This window comes from Polypterus senegalus, chromosome 4 (assembly GCF_016835505.1).
Source record: "Polypterus senegalus isolate Bchr_013 chromosome 4, ASM1683550v1, whole genome shotgun sequence".
NCBI classification, from domain to species: Eukaryota; Metazoa; Chordata; class Cladistia; order Polypteriformes; family Polypteridae; genus Polypterus; species Polypterus senegalus.
Genome location: NC_053157.1, coordinates 241,802,018 through 241,828,849, shown reverse-complemented (window position 1 = coordinate 241,828,849; position 26,832 = coordinate 241,802,018). Strand labels below are relative to the sequence as shown.

The 26,832-nt window shown below is 41.9% G+C and overlaps 1 protein-coding gene across 2 annotated transcripts in view; it reads right to left on the bottom strand.

Annotated features, from left to right (window-relative positions):
- The window catches only part of LOC120528350 (zinc finger protein 397-like), a 39,218-nt gene extending 22,190 nt beyond the window's left edge, over positions 1–17,028 (bottom strand). For both annotated transcript variants that reach the window (XR_005633495.1, XM_039752492.1), the window contains exon 1: positions 16,864–17,028. The gene's annotated coding sequence lies outside the window, so the exon portion shown is untranslated. The remainder of the gene's footprint in view (positions 1–16,863) is intronic.
- Positions 17,029–26,832: the final 9,804 nt, after the last annotated feature.

The following is a 26,832-nucleotide window of genomic DNA, read 5'->3' as shown; positions in this document are numbered from 1 at the left end:
GCTTGTTTGTTTTGTAAGCAACTGAACTCTATGTTTGTAACTGAACAGCTCCACTCTCCTTTCTCCACAATCCACTCTACAACAACAGTCTCCTGTTTCCCTTTGCAAAAACTCTTCCAAATTCCTCCATATCCAAGTTATTTGTTATGGACTTCTCATGGGCCAAGATCACCAAATTCCTCTTTCTTTTATGTAACGTGGTGCGATGATAGGGGGTTAGGACACGTGACAAAGTGGAGCAGGAACTCTCACACGATGGTGAAGACACACCAATGACCAGGACTGTTACATACAATTTATGCAACTCAGGAAAGGCTTCCTTGTACTCCTGCAGGAGTTCACACACAGTGGACAGGTCTGTTTCTTTTGAACGTTTTTGAGCAGCATCTGTTTTGCCACAAGAACTTCATTTTTCAGACTTACAACATCTGCTACAGTGCCAGCCATCACAGCCAGAGGGTGAAACAGGGTGGGATCTAGAAATGCGCTAGATTTGGGTGCAAGACTAGATATGACTCTCATCAGGTCAATCTTCTTGTGTGAAAATCTAGTTTCCATTTCTGAAATGGCCCTGTCAAGGATGTTGAGCAGGGATCTTTTCAGAGACTGATGGGGGGAAATGGTAGGGTCACCAAAGTCTGTATGGCCCAAAGTTGAGAGCACAGCACTTTGACCCAGGTGTTTGCTCATTGTTCTCCTTCTCTTTGTTGGATGTAACTCATCCTCAGAAGGAGATGACACTCCCCAACAGTCATCCTCATGGATGTTTTTTTAAGGAGTCCAGGGCTGCACTAACAACCTCAGAAGTACTGAGTAGTTATATGCATGGGGTTTATGTCACAATGATTTATGACCCTTAAGCCCCGCCCCTTTGGACCTTGGACCGGAAGTCCCGCATGATGCAATACCGGAAGTCCCTCCCAGCTGATGTAACACCGGAAGTCCCGCCCCCTGCTGACGTCATATCTCCCCCCACGTGACCTAGCCCCCTCCCTCTGGCACCCGATTGGTTCAGGAAAATGTCAAGGGGAATTTGATGGATGTCTGACCCCTGTTTGATCCCACAGGTGCTTAATTAAACAAACTGTCAAGAGAAGCCCTCCTCCTTGAACGGGCATGCCCGGGGCATGTCCTGACAAATCCAGGCCATTTACAGACCTGTTGGTGTCCCCACTTCTCTCGAAGACACACAAGCGTTTCAAGGGGCAGAGCTGCCTGCCTCTACGGTTTGGGCAAGAACTCCTGTATCTATCTATTATTTAAAATAATCTACGACTTTAAAGATCTAAACCTTAGTTCAGCACTTGTAAACCATTTTTTTATTTTATTTTATCTAAGTCAAGCCCCCAGACATTCTCTGCACCGACAAGCTGTCCCTTCACTCTCTCTACACAGTTGATGCGTGAGAGCTGAGAGACACTTCCCAGTCCCCCACAAGTCCCTGCCAGTTCTGAAAGGCCTGTATGAAAAACGAAGCATTTTGTTCTATCTACGTTTTAAAGATGAACACGCAATTAAAACATCTCATCTTTTCTTCAAACTAAGTCAAGCTGCTTTTTTCCATCTCACAGACAGATTCTGCAGTAAAAAGCAGCCTTAGCGGTGATTCAAGTTCCCCACCTCACAGAAATCAAGCAGCCCGGCTTTTTAGCAGCCCCTGCTTTCTCAAACAAAATGACAGGCTCTGTGTAGACAGAGAGAGTCGGACAGCCCCCTGCCATGCAGACTGTATGAGGCCAGAGCTCTGCTGACAAACACCCCACCCCTGCTGTGTTCTGCGAGCGCATGCTTGTCAACCCCCACCCTAACCAGGAACGGGAGCGCGCATCAAGCTCGCACGTTCGCGCAGCTGCTCAGTCCGGGAGAACAAGTTACGTGTGTAACTTTTAAAGTTAAAGGATTTAAAAATCACTCGCACAGTTAAATAATAGGCCACAGGGACCTTTTAAAGAACGTTTGAGACGCTAGCCTCGGATGTATATTTTGTATATCTTTAAGAAAAAGCCCCGTTCCATCCATTACATGCCATTTAAAATAATCAACTGCCCCTAAGGAAACATCGCGAAAGCACGGCGAATAGTTTTCTAAAAGTTAGAATTGTATTCAGATAATCCCAGAGTGGACGGAGCACAAATATTTACCAGAAGCGGGATTCGAAACCACGCTGGCTTTTGTCCCTTGAGTCTTAAAACCATAGCCTTAAACAGATCGGACCTCCGGGGATACAGAAATGCGCTTCACAGCCCAGAGACGGCAGGTGTTTGTGTGACCGGTTAGGGGGAAAGGATGGGGCGCTATTCAGAGCACCTAGCAGCAAAAATTACCTTACCTTGTGGAATGCAGCTTGTAAAACAAAGGATGTTTTTAGGAGACAATCCAAAGACGCGGTGCAACGAGCATGGCTTGTGTCCGGTTCAAATGATTGGCAAACATAAAGCACTTCCAAAATACCACTTTATAAAGAGAGATGCTTTAAAATGGTTCTAAAACCTTTTTCATCCCCATTTAAATATATTTTGATATATAAGCCTTGTAAAAATCACACAGACGTATGCCGCAGTTCCCTTTTAAATCATGTTTGAGACGTCTAAAATATCTAGCCTGGGCTGATTGGTGGCTGATACCAAAAATGTTCACATAAATACAGAGTTTAACTTTAGGGTTTATTTTCTGGGGTCTGTCTAAAATCAGATAAAAGACAGTTACTAAAAGAGAACAAAACCCTAATTTCCTTAATTACATTGTCCTCCTGGCTGAGTAACGAATCACGTCCTGTACATGTCGAGATGCCAGCCCATGTCTGCCGTCCCTTACAAAATGAGTAACCTAAAAACGTTATATAGTGTAAGTATAATATAATGAAGTTATTTTTAAGTAACACCACATCGCTCAAGAGAGTCTGAATCCACGTGTGTTTTTGGATTTGCTGTGGTCAGTGATTTTTTAATTTTTTGCTTAGCTCATTTCTATCACCTAGGAGCCTGTTGACAAAGAAAAACACTGTAAATGCACTTGTGTATTTAAACGGAGCTTTATAAGGAAGCACACGAGGCTCTACTGGAGTGTGCTGGTTTAACTAGAGGCCTTTACAACACCCTTTGGCAAGCCACGAAAACGTCGGTCATTTTTCAACTGTTTCCAAAGCACATAGCCCCCCCCGCGTCTATATGAACTTCTTAGAAAAATGATTTCTTTTATCTTTGTACAGGATGAAATATAACTGTTCTTCATGCAGACTATTCATGATTCTTATAAGCGTTAAATGAACTTATTTTTAAAAATGGAAGTTTGAATCCTTTATATATATATATATATATATATATATTTTTTTTAGAGGGTTATATCCCCGTTGAGTCTCCGATTTATTATACGGATTCAGGTAAGACCCTTTTTTTAAAAATGCTTTAGGCTTGCAAGGTGCTTCAGAGCATTCGTGCGTGTGTGCGCGAGTTTGGGCATGCGCATTGTGCGTGTGTGCACGAGCTAGGGCACGCGCTTGTGTCCAAAGTCCGGGCGACTTGTAAACGTCTCCAGTGTATTGTTCATGTGTAAATGAATAGGATTAAGAACTAGGGTGTCTGTTTTAATAAAGTTTTATCTTGGTGTAGGGGTTGAGGTTTCAGGTAGTTACAAAATAACCTATTTAGTTCGAGATTCTGTTTAGCTAACGTAAAATAGAATTATTTATATGGTCAAACATCTAGCGGAATAGAGTCTGCAGGGTGATAACGCATGAGCTGTGGTTGCATGTGTGGATGGATTGATTTAAAGAGAGAGCACGCGTGTTTTTTAATGAACCGAGGCAAACCTTGAAAGCTTAGGACTTCTTGTTTTTGTTTTTTAGAAGCTAGTCCTTTACACAGTGAAGACGTTTCTCAAGGGGCTTCCTCAGGGTTGACCAATCGCAGCAGTTTTTGTCTCGGCGTTTGAAAATTCAAACAGGGGCCTCTCCTCTGAGAATATTCAGGAGTGGCTTTAAAGCGCAGGCCGGTGGTGCATTAACTCTGACCTAATAAAAGGATTCTGAACGACCTGCAGAAGGGACCCGCTGGTGAAATGCCTACTGTTTCAAAACGGCCTCTCTCTGTACGGAGCCGCCTGTTTTTTGAAGGCTGAGATAACGAAACATTTTTGCTTTATAAACTCTCATTTGAACAACCGGTTAGAGACAGACTCCAGGAGCTTACTGTAACGGTGTTTTCATTCATTTCATTAAGTGTAATTATTTTAGTACAGAATAGTAGCCCAAATTCTGGGTGATTTTAGACGTGTGAGTAATATAATGAAGTTATTTTTAAAAGTAACCCCACACCGCACAAGAGAGACAGATTCCACGTGTGTTTTAGGATTTGCTGCAGGTCAGTGATTTTTAAATTTTTTGCTTAGCTCGTTTCTATCACCTAGGAGCCTTTTGACAAAGGAAAACTCTGTAAGTACACTTGTGCATTTAAACGGAGATTTATAAGAAAGCAGGTTGCACACCTTATCCCAGTTTTGTACGTGCATTTAAAAGCACTCACTGTTACACTAGCACAAAATGTTGATATGTTCTATCTACTCAAAACTAAAATTAGTTCTATTAACACAGGGGATAATTAGAAATCATTTTACTATTTTTAATAGTATTATGATTTTTGTTTCTGCGGTGGGTTGGTTCCCTGCCTTGAGCCCTGTGTTGGAGGGATTGGCTCCAGCAGACCCCAGCGACCCAGTGTTCGGTTTCAGCGGGGCGCTCTGTTGCACATCCGAAGTTCATTGAACTAATATGTCAGAGCTAATTATTCTTTCTGCTTAAACTAATGATCAAATATTTACAGCATTAGTGAACAAAATACATTTTCAGTAGCCAAGTAAAATGACCAGTTGCTTTAACATGAAAATAAAGCATTATAAGAAAAATCCCTTTTTCCAACAGTTTTCTTGACCGGTCTTTGGAATTATCAGTGCCTTTCTGATCACATCCACCCCAAACATAGCATAGAACTTAATTTCTGTACTCATTTTAAATGATAATAGCTAGTATAAAGTCCCTAAAGGAACTGGAGACATCACATATCTTCTATCATATATCTTTTCTTGCCAGCCCAGGTCATTCAGATTCTGCTTACAACACAAATGTACGATTATTTTTCTCAAACGGCCAAATCTTTGGCCTGCTAATCATGAAAAAAAAAATCAGATTTTATCCTCATGACACTTTTATTATACCTACTTAAGTTTTATCGACATTTATCTATCTCTATATTCATTTTTCTGTATCAGAAGGTAGTTTAAGTTAATTTGTTTTGGGCTCAATAGATGTATTTTTCATATTTTCGATTCTTGTTTTCTTTTTTTCACATCTTCGAGTCCCCTAGCGGGGTCCGCCCCGAGTTTGAGAACCACTGTGTAGGGTTTTGTTTTGTAAAGCACTCTGCGGCATTTCAAGCTAAGTTAGATTCCCTTGTTTATTCAGCCGTCCATCGGTGTTCCATTTTATTATAAATTGTATTTAGTCTCTTTATTTACTAAGCATTTTATATGATGATTAGAAAACAGTTATCTTGTTCAGGCTTTAATTTAAAACAGCATTTTCATCAACAGGTTATAAACACTTTGGTACTCAGGGGGGCTTTGTATAATACAACGTTTTAGAAATTCTGTGAACGCTTGGTAAGAGCCTTCCGTTTTACATCAGTTATGAACCCCTGAAAATAAGAACGGGTATAGGAGGTTATAGGAGCAAATACACTACAGGGCTGATGAGGATTAGGCTTTGGACACGTTAGGCCAATCAGGATGGAAAATGTTTTAGTGAATAGTTACATCATATCTATTATATGTGTTAGCACAAGGATTAAAATTTGACTAAAACTGTGAGGTTTTATTCTTTCTTTTAGGTAGTCCAGGTGACATAGGACAGCTGTCATTGAAAACTGCTTTTCCCCTCTGTTTGTGAAAAAGCACCCTTGGTTTTAGTAGCATTCAGGGTGAAGGGGACGTAAGTTTAAACTGGGATTCCAAGAGTCAACAAGTGTCTGCAAACGAGTCAAAGGACCAGGGTTTGTGCAGGGATCATAGTCAGGGGCAGAGTTAAGCTAGACATTATTATTCCAAAATGAAACATTGACTCGCCCCTATCACAAAGATAAGACAGTAAAAACTAAAATGTACAAATACTAAGTGACAGAGGAGATTAAAAAACATCTTAAGACCGGATCAACAAGCTCACCACACACTACAACAGAACCTACGTGTTCTGCGATATATTATCAGCTAAACTGTCATCTATGTAGGCAGTTCCACGGGATTGCAAAGAGTTGGGGAAAAACATTATTTAACATCGGCTAGTATGAGGCTGATTAACATGAGCCGCTTACTGTTAGAATCTTATCTGGCAGTAAAAGTGAGGCTTGTGTTCCTCCTGATTCAGGAAGAACATTAAATATTGGATTTTAGAATATGAACTAGACTGGTAGTCATGATGGTAAGGACATTTTGTGCAAAATAAATAAATAAAGTTATTTATGAAGTAAATAACCACATGAAAAAGTGGATGTGATTACAATTTGAAAAACTGCCGTGATACATTTGAAATAAATAACAAGCTTTTTGACATGTGCAGTCTGGAATAGTCTGAATGTGTCTAAAGAGTTCATTTTAAATAAAGCTTAAAAAGGCAAATTAAAAATATTAAATCTGAATAAAACACAGAAATATCATTTAATGATATCAATTAGGGTTAAGTATTATCAAGCACCAGGATCTATTTATAAGGTTTATTTAATTTAGTTATAAACAAAATGATTGGTGGCATTTTGCTTTGAAATTAGCAATAGTTTGACAGAGCTTTAAGAATCAGAATGCAAGGGCTGACGAAGAGTATCTCAGATCTCTGTTTTATTTTAACCTTTTGACAAAAAACCCCTGGTCAGGGTAATATACCACCTATATTGAAAATGAACGGTGCCGACATGCTAACTAAATAGATATAATCTAAGATATTTTAGAATATGACCTAAATAAATACTAAAGGGTCTGCACTTTATTGTCCAACTTCCTGCGGGTGCTATGGATCTTGTAATGGAGACTGAAAAAGATTCTCTAATCTTTACTCTGTAATGGTCCATATGATGGAGATCTAGCACCTGTGTCCGCAGTGTTAACCGGTCATAGGACATGATGTTCAAAATTCACCTAGGTTTTTCAAAAGAGATAGGACGAGTGTGGCGTGTGTTCTGTATTCTCTTTTCTTTATTCACTATTCACAATGACCATATCCCCGAGACCTTAGGCCGACAAAACATGTGACCTCACCGAGACGTTCAGTTCAGACGCTTCATCAGAGTGTCCAGGTCGGATACCCGTAAAACCCTTAAAGGTCCAGCAAACCTATCAGGTCCAGAAAATGGCGCTAGAGAAGCCTCGGCTTTTTCACGATATTTTTGAGTAAGAGTCGGCGTCCGTGATGAAAGGCTTGGGGTACTTTTTAGGTACCGATCCGTTATTCTATCCGGCAGAGCCTACACCCAACACTTGCCCAGCTTCTGAGCCTATCGAAATGTTTCACCCAGGGTCCATCTGTTTGTTCAAGGGCTATCCCCCGCATAATCCCATCCTTGGGTGTTATGTTCGAAACGGCCTGAGCCTCTACCGGGTCGTCCACAGCCTCTTGTTGCACTGCTTGAATGGCTATCTCCTAGACCCTGCTAGGAATCCCGGAACATCATGAGCAGGTACAAAATGTCAGGTACTCGGCGGTTCTCCAGGAAACTATCCGACCAATATAGATCACCCAGAGGCAGATACCTGAGGCTCAGGCCCCTAGATCTGGGCAGTTGAAGGCATAAGATGGTCCGGCCGAGAAGGCTGGTCTGCAGGCTAGCTGTTAGGCGCAGAGTACTCGGAGTCAGGCACGGTAGCCTCAGGTCAAAACAGGCCATCGTAGGGGGTCTTCTGGTCCATAGACCGTCGTGGCTGATCAGGAACATAGCTGGAGAGATGCAGATTGTTAACCGTTCAAAACGCTGCGTTTTTGAATACTCTTTGAAAAGAGACTCCCACCCACCGGCCTGATTGGTTAGGAAACTGTCAAGAGCCTTTTGATGGATGTCTCTTATTCGGTCAGTGAAAGGTACTTGACATAAAACACCTAAGGTCTCGGGATATGGTCACTGTGAATAGTGAATACAGAAAAGAGAATACAGAACACCGCCGCACTCGTCCTATCTCATTTGAAAAACCTAGGTGAATTTTGAACATCATGTCCTATGACCGGTTAACACTGCGGACACAGGTGCTAGATCTCCATCATATGGACCATTACAGAGTAAAGATTAGAGAATCTTTTGCAGTCTCCATTACAAGATCCATAGCACCCGAGGCAGTTGGAAGTTGAAGTGCAGACCCTTTAGTATTTATTTAGGTCATATTCTAAAATATCTTAGATTATATCTATTTAGTTAGCATGTCGGCACCGTTCATTTTCAATATAGGTGGTATATTACCCTGACCAGGGTTCTTGTCAAAAGGTTAAAATAAAACAGAGATCTCAGGCACTACTGTCAGCCCTTGCGTTCTGATTCTTAAATCTCTATCAAACTATTGTTCATTTCAAAGCAAAATGCCACAATCATTTTGTTTATAACTAAATTAAATAAACCTTATAAATAGATCCCGGTGCTTGATAATACTTAACCCTAATTGATATCATTAAATGATACTTCTGTGTTTTATTCAGATTTAATATTTTTAATTTGCCTTTTTAAGTTTTATTTAAAAATGAACTCTTTAAGACACATTCAGACTATTCCAGACTGCACATGTCAAAAAAAGCTTATTATTTATTTCAAATGTATCACGGCAGTTTTTCAAATTGTAATCACACCACTTTTTCATGTGGTTATTTACTCATTATTTATTTATTTTGGCACAAATGTACCATTACTCAGTCTAGTTCATATTCTAAACTCCAATATTTAATGTTCTTCCTGAATCAGGAAAGGGAACCCATTAATGCCAGGAAGTTCTCAACGCGCCATATTTTCCCCATCGCAGTCAAAAGTTCAATTCAAACGGAAGCCGCAATCGTAACGTTATATGCTCAAAGATGGTCGTATTGTCTGGTGTCCTTTGTTTCGTCAAGGTGTTTTTTTCCCCTTCTTAGGAATCATTTGTTTTTTTTGTGGGCAGGCCCGGGGTCAGGGGTTTTACAAAGGAAAAGTTAACTTGCCCGTTGTCCCACCAAAACGGTTAACCGTTTAAAGGATTTCCACCCAACATAAACTTAACTTTCAACACTAACGTTCCGGGAGCGTAAGCATGTTCAATACGGTCCTTGTGCGAAACCTAAAACGTAAAACCCTACATTTTGTCGGTTTTTGGATGACCCAAAAAAAAGCTATTCCAAAATTTTCCTCCCCCCCTTTTTTAAAACTTTACGAGCTTTAATTTTAAACGTAATAAGAATTTATTTAGGATAATTGAAGGAAGGCCGGAATTAAAGGAAACGTGTTTAGAGCCGGGGAAAGATTTTAAACGGTGAAATGAAATGTCCAAGAAAAATTTTAACTCGATAAAAAATTAAAAAAAAGAATAAACAATTTAAAAAAGAACGGAGGGAAAAAAGATAATTAGGCTAAATGCTGAAAGGGTTTTAACAAAACGTTCAAACTTTGGAAAATTAAAAACGAATTAAAATTAAATAAAAAAAAACAAATTAACTTACCGAAAGCGAAAAAGAATTAGGGTGGAAAAAAGTTTTTAAAAATTTGGAAAAAAGGGTTTTTTATTTTTTTTAAAAAATTTCTTTGGGAAAATGTGATGTTTTTACATTCCTGATGGCCTGGGCGTCAAGCCCGCTGAAGTCTGGCGGCCTTTAACCGTTTTTTCCTGGGTTCAAATGTTAGGGGCTTCCAATCCTAAAATTCAAACCCGGTAAAAAGGCCCCTTGAAACCAAATTTTAAAACTTCTGAAAAGTGTAATTATTGAAATAACTGTTTTTCTGTTAAAATTTTAAAGAAACTGAAACATTTTAAAAAAATGGAAACGGAATTAAGTTCTATGCTATGTTTGGGGTGGATGTGATCAGAAAGGCACTGATAATTCCAAAGACCGGTCAAGAAAAACTGTTGGAAAAAGGGATTTTTCTTATAATGCTTTATTTTCATGTTAAAGCAACTGGTCATTTTACTTGGCTACTGAAAATGTATTTTGTTTACTAATGCTGTAAATATTTGATCATTAGTTTAAGCAGAAAGTATAATTAGCTCTGACATATTAGTTCAATGAACTTCGGATGTGCAACAGAGCGCCCCGCTGAAACCGAACACTGGGTCGCTGGGGTCTGCTGGAGCCAATCCCTCCAACACAGGGCTCAAGGCAGGGAACCAACCCACCCCACCAGAAACAAAAATCATAATACTATTAAAAATAGTAAAATGATTTCTAATTATCCCCTGTGTTAATAGAAATAATTTTAGTTTTGAGTAGACAGAAAATATCAACATTTTGTGCTAGTGTAACAGTGAGTGCTTTTAAATGCACGTACAAAACTGGGATAAGGTGTGCAACCTGCTTTCTTATAAATCTCCGTTTAAATGCACAAGTGTACTTACAGAGTTTTCCTTTGTCAAAAGGCTCCTAGGTGATAGAAACGAGCTAAACAAAAATTTAAAAAAATCACTGACCTGCAGCAAATCCTAAAACACACGTGGAATCAGTCTCTCTCGTGCGGTGTGGGGTTACTTTTAAAAATAACTTCATTATATTACTCACACGTCTAAAATCACCCAGAATTTGGGCTACTATTCTGTATTAAAATAATTACACTTAATGAAATGAATGAAAACACCGTTACAGTAAGCTCCTGGAGTCTGTCTCTAACCGGTTGTTCAAATGAGAGTTTATAAAGAAAAAATGTTTCGTTATCTCAGCCTTCAAAAACAGGCGGCTCCGTACAGAGAGAGGCCGTTTCGAAACAGTAGGCATTTCACCAGCGGGTCCCTTCTGCAGGTCGTTCAGAATCCTTTTATTATGTCAGAGTTAATGCACCACCGGCCTGCGCTTTAAAGCCACTCCTGAATATTCTCAGAGGAGAGGCCCCTGTTTGAATTTTCAAACGCCGAGACAAAAACTACTGCGATTGGTCAACCCTGAGGAATCCCCTTGAGAAACGTCTTCACTGTGTAAAGGACTAGCTTCTAAAAAACAAAAACAAGAAGTCCTAAGCTTCCAAGGTTTTCCTCGGCTCATTAAAAAACACGCGTGCTCTCTCTTTAAATCAATCCATCCACACATGCAACCACAGCTCATGCGTTATCACCCTGCAGACTCTATTCCGCTAGATGTTTGACCATATAAATAATTCTATTTTACGTTAGCTAAACAGAATCTCGAACTAAATAGGTTATTTTGTAACTACCTGAAACCTCAACCCCTACACCAAGATAAAAACTTTATCAAAACAGACACCCTAGTTCTTAATCCTATTCATTTACACATGAACAATACACTGGAGACGTTTACAAGTCGCCCGGACTTTGGACACAAGCGCGTGCCCTAGCTCGTGACACACGCACAATGCGCATGCCCAAACTCAAGCACACACGCACGAATGCTCTGAAGCACCTTGCAAGCCTAAAGCATTTTTAAAAAAAGGGTCTTACCTGAATCGGTATAATAAATCGGAGACTCAACGGGGATATAACCCACTAAAAAAAATATATATATATAAAAAAAAGGATTCAAACTTCCATTTTTAAAAATAAGTTCATTTAACGCTTATAAGAATCATGAATAGTCTGCATGAAGAACAGTTATATTTCATTTCATCCTGTACAAAGATAAAAGAAATCATTTTTCTAAGAAGTTCATATAGACGCTGGGGGGGCTATGTGCTTTGGAAACAGTTGAAAAATGACCGACGTTTTCGTGGCTTGCCAAAGGGTGTTGTAAAGGCCTCTAGTTAAACCAGCACACTCCAGTAGAGCCTCGTGTGCTTCCTTATAAAGCTCCGTTTAAATACACAAGTGCATTTACAGTGTTTTTCTTTGTCAACAGGCTCCTAGGTGATAGAAATGAGCTAAGCAAAAAATTAAAAAATCACTGACCACAGCAAATCCAAAAACACACGTGGAATCAGACTCTCTTGAGCGATGTGGTGTTACTTTAAAAATAACTTCATTATATTATACTTACACTATATAACGTTTTTAGGTTACTCATTTTGTAAGGGACGGCAGACCTGGGCTGGCATCTCGACATGTACAGGACGTGATTCGTTACTCAGCCAGGAGGACAATGTAATTAAGGAAAAGTTTTTAGATCACTTTTAAAGCATCTCTCTTTATAGAGCTGTATTTTTGGAAGTGCTTTATGTTAATGTTTACCAATCATTTGAACCGGAATATATTTAAATGGGGATGAAAAAGGTTTTAGAACCATTTTAAAGCATCTCTCTTTATAAAGCATTATTTTGGAAGTGCTTTATGTTTGCCAATCATTTGAACCGGACACACGCCACGCTCGTTGCACCGCGTCTTTGGATTGTCTCCTAAAAACATCCTTTGTTTTACAAGCTGAATTCCACAAGGTAAGGTAATTTTTGTTGCCTAGGTGCTCTGAATCGCCCCATCCTTTCCCCCTAACCGGTCACACAAACACCTGCCGTCTCTGGGCTGTGAAGCGTATTTCTTTATCCCCGGAGGTCCGATCTGTTTAAGGCTATGGTTTTAAGACTCAAGGGACAAAAGCCAGCGTGGTTTCGAATTCCGCTTCTGGTAAATATTTGTGCTCCGTTCACTCTGGGATTATCTGAATACAATTCTAACTTTTAGAAAACTATTCGCCGTGCTTTCGCGATCTGTTTCCTTAGGGGCAGCTGATTGTTTTAAATGGCATGTAATGGATGGAACGGGGCTTTTTCTTAAAGATATACAAAATATACATCCGAGGCTAGCATCTCAAACGTTCTTTAAAAGGTCCCTGTGGCCTATTATTTAACTGAGCGGGTGATTTTTAAATCCTTTAACTTTAAAAGTTACACACGTAACTTGTTCTCCCGGACTGATTAGCTGTGCGAACGTGCGAGCTTGATGCGCGCTCCCGTTCCTGGTTAGGGTGAGGGTTGACAAGCATGCGCTCGCAGAACACAGCAGGGGGTGGGGGTGTTTGTCAGCAGAGCTCTGGCCTCATACAGTCTGCATGGCAGGGGGGCTGTCCGACTCTCTCTGTCTACACAGAGCCTGTCATTTTGTTTAAGAAAGCGGGGGCTGCTAAAAAGCCGGGCTGCTTGATTTCTGTGAGGTGGGGAACTTGAATCACCGCTAAGGCTGCTTTTTACTGCAGAATTTGTCTGTGAGATGGAAAAAAGCAGCTTGACTTAGTTTGAAGAAAAGATGAGATGTTTTAATTGCGTGTTCATCTTTAAAACGTAGATAGAACAAAATGCTTCGTTTTTCATACAGGCCTTTCAGAACTGGCAGGGACTTGTGGGGGATTGGAAGTGTCTCTCAGCTCTCACGCATCAACTGTGTAGAGAGAGTGAAGGGACAGCTTGTCAGTGCAGAGAATGTCTGGGGGCTTGACTTAGATAAAATAAAATAAAAAAATGGTTTACAAGTGCTGAACTAAGGTTTAGATCTTTAAAGTCGTAGATTATTTTAAATAATAGATAGATACAGGAGTTCTTACCCAAACCGTAGAGGCAGGCAGCTCTGCCCCTTGAAACGCTTGTGTGCCTTCGAGAGAAGTGGGGACACCAACAGGTCTGTAAATGGCCTGGATTTGTCAGGACATGCCCCGGGCATGCCCGTTCAAGGAGGGGGGCTTCTCTTGACAGTTTGTTTAATTAAGTACCTGTGGGATCAAACAGGGGTCAGACATCCATCAAATTCCCCTTGACATTTTCCTGAACCAATCAGGTGCCGTGGGGGCGGGTTCAACGAGGGGACAGACATCCATCAAAAGGCCTTTGACAGTTTCCTGAACCAATCAGGTGCCAGAGGGAGGGGGCTAGGTCACAGGGGGGAGAGATGTGACGTCAGCAGGGGCGGGACTTCAGGTGTTGCATCAGCTGGGAGGGACTTCCGGTATTGCGTCATACGGAACTTCCTGTCATCCGTCATAGGGCGGGACTTCCGATCCAAAGTCCAAAGGGGCGGGGCCTAAGGGTCATAAATCATTGTGACATAAACCCCATGCATATAACTACTGTACTGCACAGATCAACTGACTGAGACAGTAGAAAATCATTTGCTGGTTTCAAGACACCAAGCACCCGCACTGGGAACTTTCCAATCTCAAAGAAGTGATGCCTCTTAATTTGGCATAGCAGGCCTGATGCCTCGGTGCACAGGTCAACTCCAGCATCGTCATCCTCTGTCATCTCAGATAGGATACTAAGGATGTGTTCTTGATTGTCCACAGTGCACCTTGTCACCTCACCTCATAGTGGCTTGTCCATCTGATCTCAAGCAGCCTTTTTAGACAAGGTGCATCATGTTTATTGAGCACATAGTGGTGGTGAACAAAGTTGTAGAGTGAACTCGATAGGCTAAAAAATCTTTTTGCACACGGCTCACTCTGCATGGCATGCACAAATACTAAGTGCAGTTGGTGGTTGTAGCAGTGGATATATGGGACATATCTGTCGAGCCTCTTTTGGAGTAGAGCTTGTACACCACCTCTAACTCCATCATAACACTGGCTCAGTATCCTGTCAGCACTGTAGCCAGCATCACAAAGGTGTAACAGCATCTCAGAGGTGATGTACTCTTCATCAAGTTGATGCAAGTCAAGCAACCCAATAAGATGCTCCTCTGGCATGGAATTTCTGACAAACCGTATTATCACAGACACATTTTCCACATTGCACCTATCCCTGGTCCCATCACTTTTGAGGTAAAACCCTGCAGAATCAGCACTTTCATATTTTTTCCTGACTTCTCCAAGCATCATGTCAGCCAGTATTTGGATAATTTCATTTTGGATATCCTTAGATGTGTATTTTGCATTTTTTGGGATACCCTTTGCAATGCTTGCTAGCTTCTTATCCTTCTCTAAGGTATATTCCATCAGTTTTAGAAAAATACCTGAAGCAATGTCATCATCATTACCCGCTGCATCATGTCTCAAGGTTTCTGCAGTCCCACGGAGCCCCAACTCATTTACACAGAGAAACCTTATAGCACTACCGATACTCTTGACATAGTAATGGTTTTTTTCAAGTTGTGTTTTACCAGCCAACATTAAATCCACAGTCCCCCCTGTGGCCTCTCTGCTTTCATGCTCAGTCCAGATGGTTGAAGCATGCACATGGTTGTGGCTGGACACATGCCTCTGTTGCCCCTTGTCTCGATCAAGTGCTGCTTTCCAGCTGTTAAAACCAGTTAAGGTAAAAACTACATCCCTCTCATTAACAGTGCTGCCATATTTCCGACAGGGGAAACAGAAGCATGCGTCCCGCACAACAGAGTACTCCAGCCATGGTCGTGTGCGGTACCAGGCAGGATTAAATGATGTTAATGTTGTACCACCAAATACGTTTGGGGTAACTACCCAGTATTGGCTGGGATGGCGTATTGCCATTTAAGTCACTGGGTAGCTGAGCGGGTTGCTTTGTGAGCTGCTGGAAGCTGGGTGGAAAGTGAATAATCTTTACTAAATTGCTGGGATTACATCAGTATATGAAATGAGAAAACTGTCGAGTGCAGAGTTGAAAGCTGGAGCGGGGGGCTTTGTGTTGGGTCTGACAGACAGACACAGGTCGTCCAGTTTGCTCTATGGAGCAGCAGTGGTGTTTGTGGGATCGAGAAAGAAACAATTCTCTACCAGACTGAAACCGTGAGAACAATGGACTAGTCCCCCACTAACTGTACAAATATAGATGATTTTTTTAGTTGTTGTTAATTATATCACGAGTCGCTATGATGTTGACGACAGAGATTTGCTGCCTCCTCAAAGCCTCCCGCTGTTGCGCAACTCATTTTGCGCAGCCCTGCCTACTGAAACCTGACACCGGGTCATTTGCATACTAACAGTGATTGGATGTTTAGCGTGGGGGATCTCTACGGAGTTCTGTGTGAGCTGCGGACAAACAAAGCACGGAGGGAAAGAGCGAACAAGAGGTGAAACCTAACATCTCATTTGTGCCTTTTCCAGTGGATTTTTCAGCCACTGTAGTAAATCTTGTCCATATTCAGTTTGTGGGCAATCTATTTTCTTCCTCAACTTCTAAAAGTTTGATTTAAGGGGGCAGGACGTTTGTTTAAGGGGTCATTGCCCCCTCTTGTCCCAGCGTACGGCCCCGATAGGACTTAGTATGAGACAAACTGCTGGCATTGAAACCTGAACGCGCCCCATAAAGTTACATCGTGCGACGCCACTTTAACAAAGTTTGCCGATGACGGCTTTAGAGGGAAAAGGAAAAAACACAAAGAACACGCAGAGCTCGAGAAAAATCAGAAACGAACGACGGGAGCGAGCGGCAGAACAAGCGCGTGCCCGACGGTAAGCACATTTCAGAGCATGCGCCAAACCAAAAGGCGAAGCACCGTGGAAAAGTGCACGGGCGTGAAGAAAGCAATCCCGACTTAACGTACCTCCACATCAGATGTAGCATTACATTTCACGGGACACCGACCGGAAAATAAATAAATGTAGCACCGGCTAAAAAGTGCGTGACCCCTGTCTTCCACAGTAAACTCATGCAGGTGCGATTTGCGGTGCCTCCTCCTCCACGTAGCGCTCAATCCCCAACATTTAAAAACGAACCACGCGGCCTCAGGCACCTCCTCAACGTTAAAACCTCTCAGCATGTCGCGATCTTCCTCCCTGCTGGCATTCCCATCCGTAAGCGATCGCCACGTTCGACTTTGTCTCACCTTCCACACCTTTGCTTGATCGTATGGCCGTGAAGAAGTCGGACCGCTAGGATCTCATAAGAGCAAAGTAGTGATGGGCTGCTCGATGCTGACTAGGCGAGGTTTCGAAACGCTGTTCTGAGGCTGCCTTGGTTTGAAAATCCCAGTCACCTGATTTTGAGGCACGCTAGCGTCATGACGTCATTGATATTGGCGTAGTCAGCGCCGATGTCAAGTAGTTATTGCTGCAGACGGAGTAAAATGGGCGTGAATATCATTTTCGACTTCAGCCAATCATATATTAAATTTCCGAACGTGAGGCACTGACCAGCCAATCGAAAATTTAAACGTCGCGGTTAATCACCTTTTTATCCAACAAATCGCCAATCGGTGTTATTTCTCATTCGTGCTCAACTCTAGCCTACTGCCTTATGGATAAGTAAAAAGAAAGGTGGGAGTAATTTCTAAAGGTGGGTGAGTTAAGATAATTTCTAAAGGTGGACGGTCAAGATAAAGTGTTTGTTAGAGTAGGACTGTATATTCGTAAAATCCCTCTGTGACGATAGTCTACTAGTGCCAGTATCTTACACTTTAACACTGTCGAGTGCATTATTAAGACTGCAGTGTATTTTTACCACCGTCATTTATGAATAGCTGTTCTGAAAAAATAATGATATAAAAAGTTTGGATATGAGATATTTATCGTTACTAAACAACGTCTGAAGAAAATGTAAATGAAAATAACAATACAAATTTGTGTCCGCCTAATTTTAATCGATTGACGTGGACTTAAGTGTAGTCTTGTACTTAATTGAGTCAGTCAGATTAAAACAAATGTCTGACTGTTGTTTACAGTCCAAATGAAATAGTCACCTACATTTAACAGGTCACCTTAAACACGGACTATAAACGTATTACAATTTTAAATCTTTACCTCTATAATACACAACCCTGAAATGTGTTTAATTACTGTCATTACTATTTATCAGCGTTTATTTATTTCAAATTAAATTGCAACAAAACTGAACTCCTGCAAATTGGGACTAAAATGCAACTTCATAAAATGAGCTCCTTCCCAGTCCATCTTGGCGGTGATCTCATCAGGCCTGCCTCTACTGCAAATAATCTTGGTGTCATTTTTGATTCCTCCCTTTCTTATTCCGCCCACATAAATCACATTAAGAAACTTTCTTACTTTCACCTCCATAACATATCACGTGTTCGCTCCTTACTCTCCTTTTCTAACTCTGAGAAGCTTTTCATTGCTTTTATCACATCCCACATCGATTATTGTAACTCGCTGCTGGCAGGTGCCCCTTCAGATCTTATATCACAGCTCCAGCTTATTCAAAACTCGGCTGCAAGAGTCCTGACTCGAACCAGCAGCAGCGAGCACGTCACACCCATCCTGCTCCATCTTCACTGGCTCCCTGTGTCTTACAGAATCTATCTATATATATAATTCACTAAGGCAAAACAACCATGGAAAACACGCCGGAAGAGGCGTGGATTCACTAAGCCACAGACAAGTGAGACACCTATGGCGCACGCAGGAAGGAGCCACGCCCACCAACTCCAAGACTATTGGATATGAAGACAACTAGCAGAGCCACGCCCACCAACTCAGACGCGACGACACAGAAAAAATGGCATCATTTATATTTGTCTGTCGTAGAGGTCACATGCAGCTCCGACCCACGCTGACTGTTCATAGAGGCATATTTCTCGCGGAGGTGAATCACCATATGCAGCGTGTAAAACGGTTTGCAAGGGGTATCCCATGGGATCCTTAAAACATTCCTTTACAACTGAGGTTAGAACACAATGAAGTAAGCAGTCTTTAAAAAACGAGTTTTCGTTTATGACCTTGACAGCGTGACCATAGCAAACTGTTTTACACGCTACATACAGCAATTCGCATCCGCGACAAACATGCGTCTTCTTAGATGCTCCTGCACTTTGTACACACCCCCCTCCCACCTCGCTACTACCGTGGTCGGGTGTCTTGGTGGATTATACTGTATATAGAAAGGCAGTATATAGAAAACCGCACAGAGCAATGAAAAGTCTACGTGAGTCACAGGTGCATCTGGACTGTACAAAGACGAAAATGACTCGAGTGACGAGTTGGAGGTGGCCACATGAGCAGGCAGTGCATACTGAACGAGAAATCAGCAGACTAGCATGACGGAGGGAGCGGAGTGGACGTCCTTCTCCTCTCCTCCTGTTCCACCCTGAGCACCACATGGACGATTGTTTGTTGGTTCGTTCCATGCATTGGTTAAAACCCAATGAAGGAAGCAGTCTTTAAAAACCAATAAGCCCTTTGCCTCTGTTTCATTACCGTCTCACCTGCTTCACCAATGCAGGCCCTGCAACAGGGCAGCCAACCGGGTAACCAAAGTCTTTGGGTTCAGGGGGGAGTATGGTTACAAAGCTGAAACTTAAAGGAATTGACGGAAGGGCACCACCAGGTGTGAAGCCTTTCGCTTCATTTGACTCAACACAGGAAACCTCACCCGGCCCGGACACAAAGAGGATTGACAGATTGATTGCTCTTTCTCGATTCTGTGGGTGGTGGTGCATGGCAGTTCTTAGTTGGTGGAGCGATTTGGCTGGTTATTTCCAAAAACGAACGAGACTCCCACCTGCCAAATAGTTACACGACCCAACAGCGGTCGGCGTCCAAATTCTTAGAGGGACAAGTGGCTTTCAGCCATGTGAGATTGAGCATTAACAGGTCTGTGATGCACTTGTATGTCCGGTACTGCACGCGCGCTACACTGAATGGATCAACGTGTGTCTACCCGTGCGGGGAGGCGTAGGTAAGCCATTGAACCCCATTCGTGATGGAGACCGTGGCTTGCAATTGTTCCCCACGAACGAGAAATTCCCAGTACGTGCGGGTCATACTCTCGCACTGATTACGTCCCAACCCTTTGTAAACCCCCACCCCCCCATGTTCGTGTGACTTGGTGGATTATATATTAAAAAGTAGCCGGAACCGCAAAGAACAATGAAAAGTCAACGTGGAACCCGACTGAGGCGGTGGTTGGAAAATTAACAGTCAACGTGACTCACAGGTGCGTGTGGACTGTACACAGACGAAAGCGACTCAGGTAGGGAGTTGGGGCGGGCACATAAGCGGGCAGTGCGTACTGAACGGCGCCGTTCAACCCATCCCGCTTTGGAAGGAGAAGCGCTGACGCGCTCCTCGGTTTTCAGTCACGGACAATTGTATGTTGGTTCGTGGCGTGCATTGTTGCAATGTTACTTTTCTTGGTGGTTTATTAAATTACGGATTTTCAAATGTTTATTTTTCCTCTGTGCTTAAAAATCATTTAAAAAGCGGCCTGATTATGCGGCGTATGCTACGCCGCAGGTTGGCTAGTCGAATATAAAATCCTACTAATAACCTACAAAGCCCTAAACGACCTCGCGCCAAACTACATCAGTGACCTTCTCCATCACTAAGGTCCTCTGATTCTGGTAATCTTGTTGTGCCCCCCACTAATCTACACTCCATGGGTGACAGCAGGACCTTCAGCTGTATAGCGAGTGCCCAGACTCTGGAATGACCTACCGAAATTAATCAGGTCAGCTGACTCCATGAATTCTTATAAAAAACAACTCAAAACTCATCTGTTCTGGAAGGCTTTTAGCTCTATTTGACTTTATTACCCATCTCTCAGTTTATCTCTCTGTCAAGATGCTCATGTAACCTGTGTTTGTGTGTGTGCGAGACCATCAGATATGTTGTCGGTTAGGCTTCTTTCTCTGAATTCACTGTCCTAATCTTTTTTATTTATTTATTTGGTTTGTACAATGCTATATACTGTATACCTTGCCATTTTTTCTTATATTCTGTAAGTGCCTTGAGCATGGGAAAGGTGCTATATAAATAAAATGTATTATTATTATTATTATTAAAGTACATTATTCCTAATATTCCATTGTCCCCCCTTCTGCCCACAGATCAGCCTCAGTTCTTTGTTTGCTGATGTCTGTCAAATATTCTGCGCTCTTCATGTCTGTTCTCAACGTACCAGCAGCTCTAGTGAGATTCTTGCCTGCGGATCTCATAATCAAGTTTGTTTTATTAGCTGTATTATGATTACAGATGGGCGGCACGGTGGTGCAGTGGGCAGTGCTGCTAACTCGCAGTTAAGTGACTCGGGTTCACTTCCTGGGTCCTACCTGCATGGAGTTTGCGTGTTCTCCCCGTGTCTGCATTAGTTTCCACCCACAGTCAAAAGAAATGAAGGTGAGGTGCATTGGCGATTCTAAATTGTCCCTGGTGTGTGTGTGTGTGTGTGTCCTGCGGTGGGATGGCACCCTGCCTGGGGTTTGCTTCCTGCCTTGCACCCTGTGTTGGCTGGGATTGGCTCCAGCAGACCCCTGTGACCCTGTAGTTAGGATATAGCGGGTTGGATAATGGATGGATGGATGGATGATTGCAGATTATTACAAATCACATACTTGGCACTCTCACGTTCAAGTATCAGGGAATAGACAACGTTAAGAAAGCTGGCAATAAAAATGTGACTTTAAAGAATCAATTGGCTGTCTCTACATATTATCAATATTAAATGTAAGACACGCAGTTATCATAGTGCTAATAGTCACATTTCAATTATTATTTTTATAATGAAGTTTACTATTTTAAACGATCTGTGAAGAGCAAATATTATGCCTTTAAAAGAGTAATAATTTTGCAGTTTTTATGACTGTGCACCTGTTAATCAGGGTATTCAATTATTTGACTTAATTGGAAATTTATTACCTTTAGGATTTTTAATTCCTCTTTAAGATCATCAAATATATGTTTACTATAACACATATTACTTATGCACAAGCTACATTTAGAGATTGAAACTAGAGAGATGTTTGTTTGTAGTTTATATCTCATTGAGCCTCCATTTGACTCAATCAGTTCCTAGTGGTGTGCTGAACACATCAGCCTGTATTTAGTGTCTGAGACTGGAGGAGGAGGCCAGGAGTCTAACAATACAACAGGCACAGCTGGGCATCAGCATCATGACTGGTAACATGATAGAGATGGCAGATAGTTCAGCTGGGCATCGTCCTATATGACCACCCAAGCAAACAGCATATCAAGAGCCCACCGAGTCTGTATACTCCAGTATGGCTCTGACATAACAACCTGTACAGCTGTAAACGACTCCACTTTACTGTCATGTTAGCACACACTGCACTGAGTCTCTCAAGTCTCTCTATATTTATATATACAGTATATACAGTGCATCCTTAAAGTATTCACAGAGCATCACTTTTTCCACATTTTGTTATGTTACAGCCTTATTCAAAAATGGATTAAATTCATTTTTTTCATCAGAATTCTACACACAACACCCCATAATGACAACGTGAAAAAGTTTACTTGAGATTTTTGCAAATTTATTAAAATAAAAATTGAGAAAGCACATGTACATAAGTATTCACAGCCTTTGCCATGAAGCTCACAATTGAGCTCAGGTGCATCCTGTTTCCCCTAATCATCCTTGAGATGTTTCTGCAGCTTAATTGGAGTCCACTTGTGGTAAATTCAGTTGATTGGACATGATTTGAAAGGCACACACCTGTCTATAGAAGGTCCCACAGTTGACAGTTCATGTCAGAGCACAAACCAAGCATGAAGTCAAAGGAATTGTCTGCAGACCACGAGACAGGATTGTCTTGAGGCACAAATCTGGGAAAGGTTACAGAAAAATTTCTGCTGCTTTGAAGGTCCCAATGAGTACAATGGCCTCCATCATCCGTAAGTGGAACAAGTTCGAAACCACCAGCACTCTTCCTAGAGATTGCCGGCCATCTAAACTGAGCAATCGGGGGAGAAGGGCCTTAGTCAGGAGGTGACCAAGAACCCGATGGTCACTCTGTCAGAGCTCCAGAGGTCCTCTGTGGTCCTCTGCAGCAATCCACCAATCAGGCCTGTATGGTAGAGTGGCCAGACAGAAGCCACTACTTAGTAAAAGGCACATGGCAGCCCACCTGGAGTTTGCCAAAAGGCACCTGAAGGACTATCAGACCATGAGAAACAAAATTCTCCGGTCTGATGAGACAAAGATTGAACTTTTTGGTGTGAATGTCAGGCGTCACGTTTGGAGGAAACCAGGCACCTCTCATCACCAGGCCAATAACATCCCTACAGTAAAGTATGGTGGTGGCAGCATCATGCTGTGGGATGTTTTTCAGCGGCAGGAACTGGGAGACTAGTCAGGATAAAGGGAAAGATGACTTTAGCAATGTACAGAGACATCCTGGATGAAAACCTGCTCCAGAGCGCTCTTGACCTCAGACTGGGGCGATGGTCCTTCTTTCAGCAGGACAATGACCCTAAGCACACAGCCAAGATATCAAAGGAGTGGCTTCAGGACAACTCTGTGAATGTCCTTGAGTGGCCCAGCCAGAGCCCAGACTTGAATCTGATTGAACATCTCTGGAGAGATCTTCAAATGGCTCTGCACCGACGCTTCCCATCCAACATGATGGAGCTTGAGAGGTGCTGCAAAGAGGAATGGGCGAAACTGGCCAAGGATAGGTGTGCCAAGCTTGTGGCATCATATTCAAAAAGACGTGAGGCTGTAATTGCTGCCAAAGGTGCATCGACAAAGTATTGAGCAAAGGCTGTGAATATTTATGTACATGTGATTTCTCAGTTTTTTATTTTTAATAAATTTGCAAAAACCTCAAGTAAACTTTTTTTCACATTGTCATTATGGGGTGATGTGTGTAGAATTCTGAGGAACAAAATGAATTGAATCCATTTTGGAATAAGGCTGTAACATAACAAAATGTGGAAAAAGTGATGTGATTTGAATATTTTCTGGATGCACTGTATATATACTGCTCAAAAAAATTAAAGTAACCCTTTTTAATGAGAGTACAGTATCAAGTCAGTGACACTTGTGGGCTGTTGATCTGCTCAGTTAAGTAGCAGAGGGGCTTGTTCATCAGTTTCAGCTGCTTTGGTTCACTAGAAGGGCAACAGTAAGATGTCCCCCCAAAACAAGAATGAAAGGTTTAACAGGTGTAGGGAGGCCACTGACATTTTTCCCTCCTCATCTGTTTTGTTACTCATTTTGCTTTTGGCTACGGTCAGCTTCATTACTGGTAGCATGTGGTCATACCTGGACCAGAGCTGGCATAGGTAGTCCAGCTCCTACAGGATGGCACATCGATACCACGTGTCAATGCCAGTAAGTTTGCCGTGTCTTCCAGCACAGTCTCAAGATCATGGAGGAGGTTCCAGGAGACAGACAGGCAGTTACTCTAGGAGAGTTGGACAGGGTTCCTCGTAGAAAGTTCTTAACCCATCAGCAGAATCTACCGGTATCTGCTCCTTTGGGCAAGGAGGACCAGGATGAGAAATGGTAGAGCCCACAAAATGACCTCCATCATGCAGGCCACTTGGGTGAATTTCTTTGACCAAACAATCAGAAACAGAATTCATGAGGGTGGCCTGTGGGCCCAATGTCCTCTAGTGGGCACCGTGGAGCTTGATTGGCATTTGCCATAGAGTACCAGAATTGACAGGTCCCTGGTTCCCTGTGCTTTTCAATGATGGGAGCAGGTTCACCCTGAGCACATGTGACAGACGTGAAAGAATCTTGTGAAGCTGTGGAGAACGTTATGCTGCCTGTGACTTCGTTCAGCATGACTGGTTTGGTGGGGGGTCAGTGATGGTATATCTGGGGAGGAATATCCATGGAGGAACACACAGACCTCTACAGGCTAGACAACGACACCTTGACTGCCATCAAGTATCGGGATGAAATCCTTGGATCTATTGTCAGACCCTATGCTGGTTCCTCCTGGTGCACGACAATGCCCGGCCTCATGTGGCGAGAGGATGAAGGAATCGATACCATTGACTGTACCCCCCCCACGCTCACTCGCTTGACCTCAATCCAATAGACCACCTCTGTGTGGGACATTATGTTTCGGTCCATCTGACGCCACCAGGTTGCACCTCATACTGTCCAGGACCTCAGTGATGCCCTTCTTCAGGAGGAGAACCATCCGTTGTCTCATTAGGACATTGTCAGGCGTGGGGCAGGGGACATACAAACTACGAAGTACGATTTGGAGTTGCTGCAATGAAATTTTGGCAAAATGGACTCACCTGCCTGCCACATCATTTTTTCTCTTTGATTTTCAGGGTGTCTTTGAGTTCAGCCCTCCATCTGTCGGTTGATCATTTTCATTTCCATCCTTTCGTTCTTCACACATCACCATATGAGTTAACACAGACACACACTTCATGTCAAGACCTTCGTATAACAAGGTTCTAGCTGTGAGTTATGGTTTTTGAATACTGAGCTTCACAAGTTTTGACTCTCCATTTATCAGGAGTATTCAATCCTTTTCCTTTAATTTTGTTCCTATAAATTCAAGCTGCATTTTCAGTTAAAGACAATGCAAGTTTTATTGAAAATGTGACTTCTAAATAAAGATAAGTAAGACCCTTATTGTTGTAGACTCTGTTTGTAAGTGAACAGCAAAGTCTTGATCAGGATGCTCAGTTTCCAAGCTGTAGGATTACCGGCGAGTCCAGTAAAGTGAGTGCCATTTGTAGACGGTGTTGATACACGAGGAGGCTCTGCTCAAATCTAACAATTCTAGTTATGTTAATACACAAGGTGATTGGTCAGCACAAATTAAAACACTCAGTATTGTCACTACCAAAAACAACATTTTATTAATAATTATTCAGTATAAATTGTACAACCATTTCAAGAAATAGTAACAATAATGATGGGTCAGTTGAACTGAAAGAAAAATTAATCTTCTTTGTGCATTCTAACAAACAGACTGATAAGGGAATATACTGAAGCATACCCACTTCTATATATTATTTATAAATAATATGGAATGGGGATAGACATGTTTGCTTGTAATGTTCAAAAAAGTAATAAAACTGTACAATGCAGTTATAAAAATTAAATAAAAAAATGCAAATGGCATGAAATGGCTAAAATAGATACACAGAGAATTTCAAATATACAGAACTTAATCAACAAAGTGTCCTTTATTATTTACATCAATAGTTAAATTAAATATACGCAACTCTATTATGCACAGTCAAATACTCAGAAATAAAAAAAAGGCCAAAGACAAATAAAGCCAGTGACACGTTTATCAGAGGAGGCGTTGAGATGGAATCCCAAGTTTAAATGCCTCAGTGATGCTGTCTGTCCACGAACTCCAACAGGTGGAGCTCAAGTGTGTCAAACTCTTCGCTCACTTTAAAAAAAACAAAGATTTACTTTTACCAATACTAAAAGTGTATTAAAGCGTATTTAAAATTTCACTTTAAACATATATTTACATTTATATGTATTTAGTTTATATTCCTGTCTAAATTCACTACAACTAAAATGGTATTCTGATTAACAGAAGATTGGTGCTGAAAATAAAAAGAAAGGACCGTCTGCTCCCAACACCACATGATGTCCCACTCACTGTCTGCTGGTCCATCAATGATCAGACCTTCTGCTTCTTACTCATGGAGACACTTTCTGTACTCATTAGAGATTTACTGAAGCCAAATCAGCACATCCAGAATGACATGAACTCTGTTGATCTTTGCAAAGGTGCCAACAGCTCTGACAGCACGTACAGTACAGTACTATACAGTATACGGGTTTACCTTTACATTCTGTTTTTAGGTAATGTATTTGTTTCCTTAGAAGGCATTAGCTCTCCAGAAATGTGTTCTTTTGAAATTGCGGCATGTTAAGTAACCAAAAAATATAGAAATGTGACAGAAAAGGCGATATCCCTCCCATCGTGATTACGGCGGTACAAAAATCACATGAGAGAAACAGATATACTTTAGCTTACTTTACTGACGGTTTTACGCGGTTACAGATGGGAAGCTTATGACAGACTCTCTCAAGGTGTGGGAGTCTTGATCTACGCAGTCTGCCATCTTTCGTCACCACGCTGAAAGGGTTTTCCGGACGG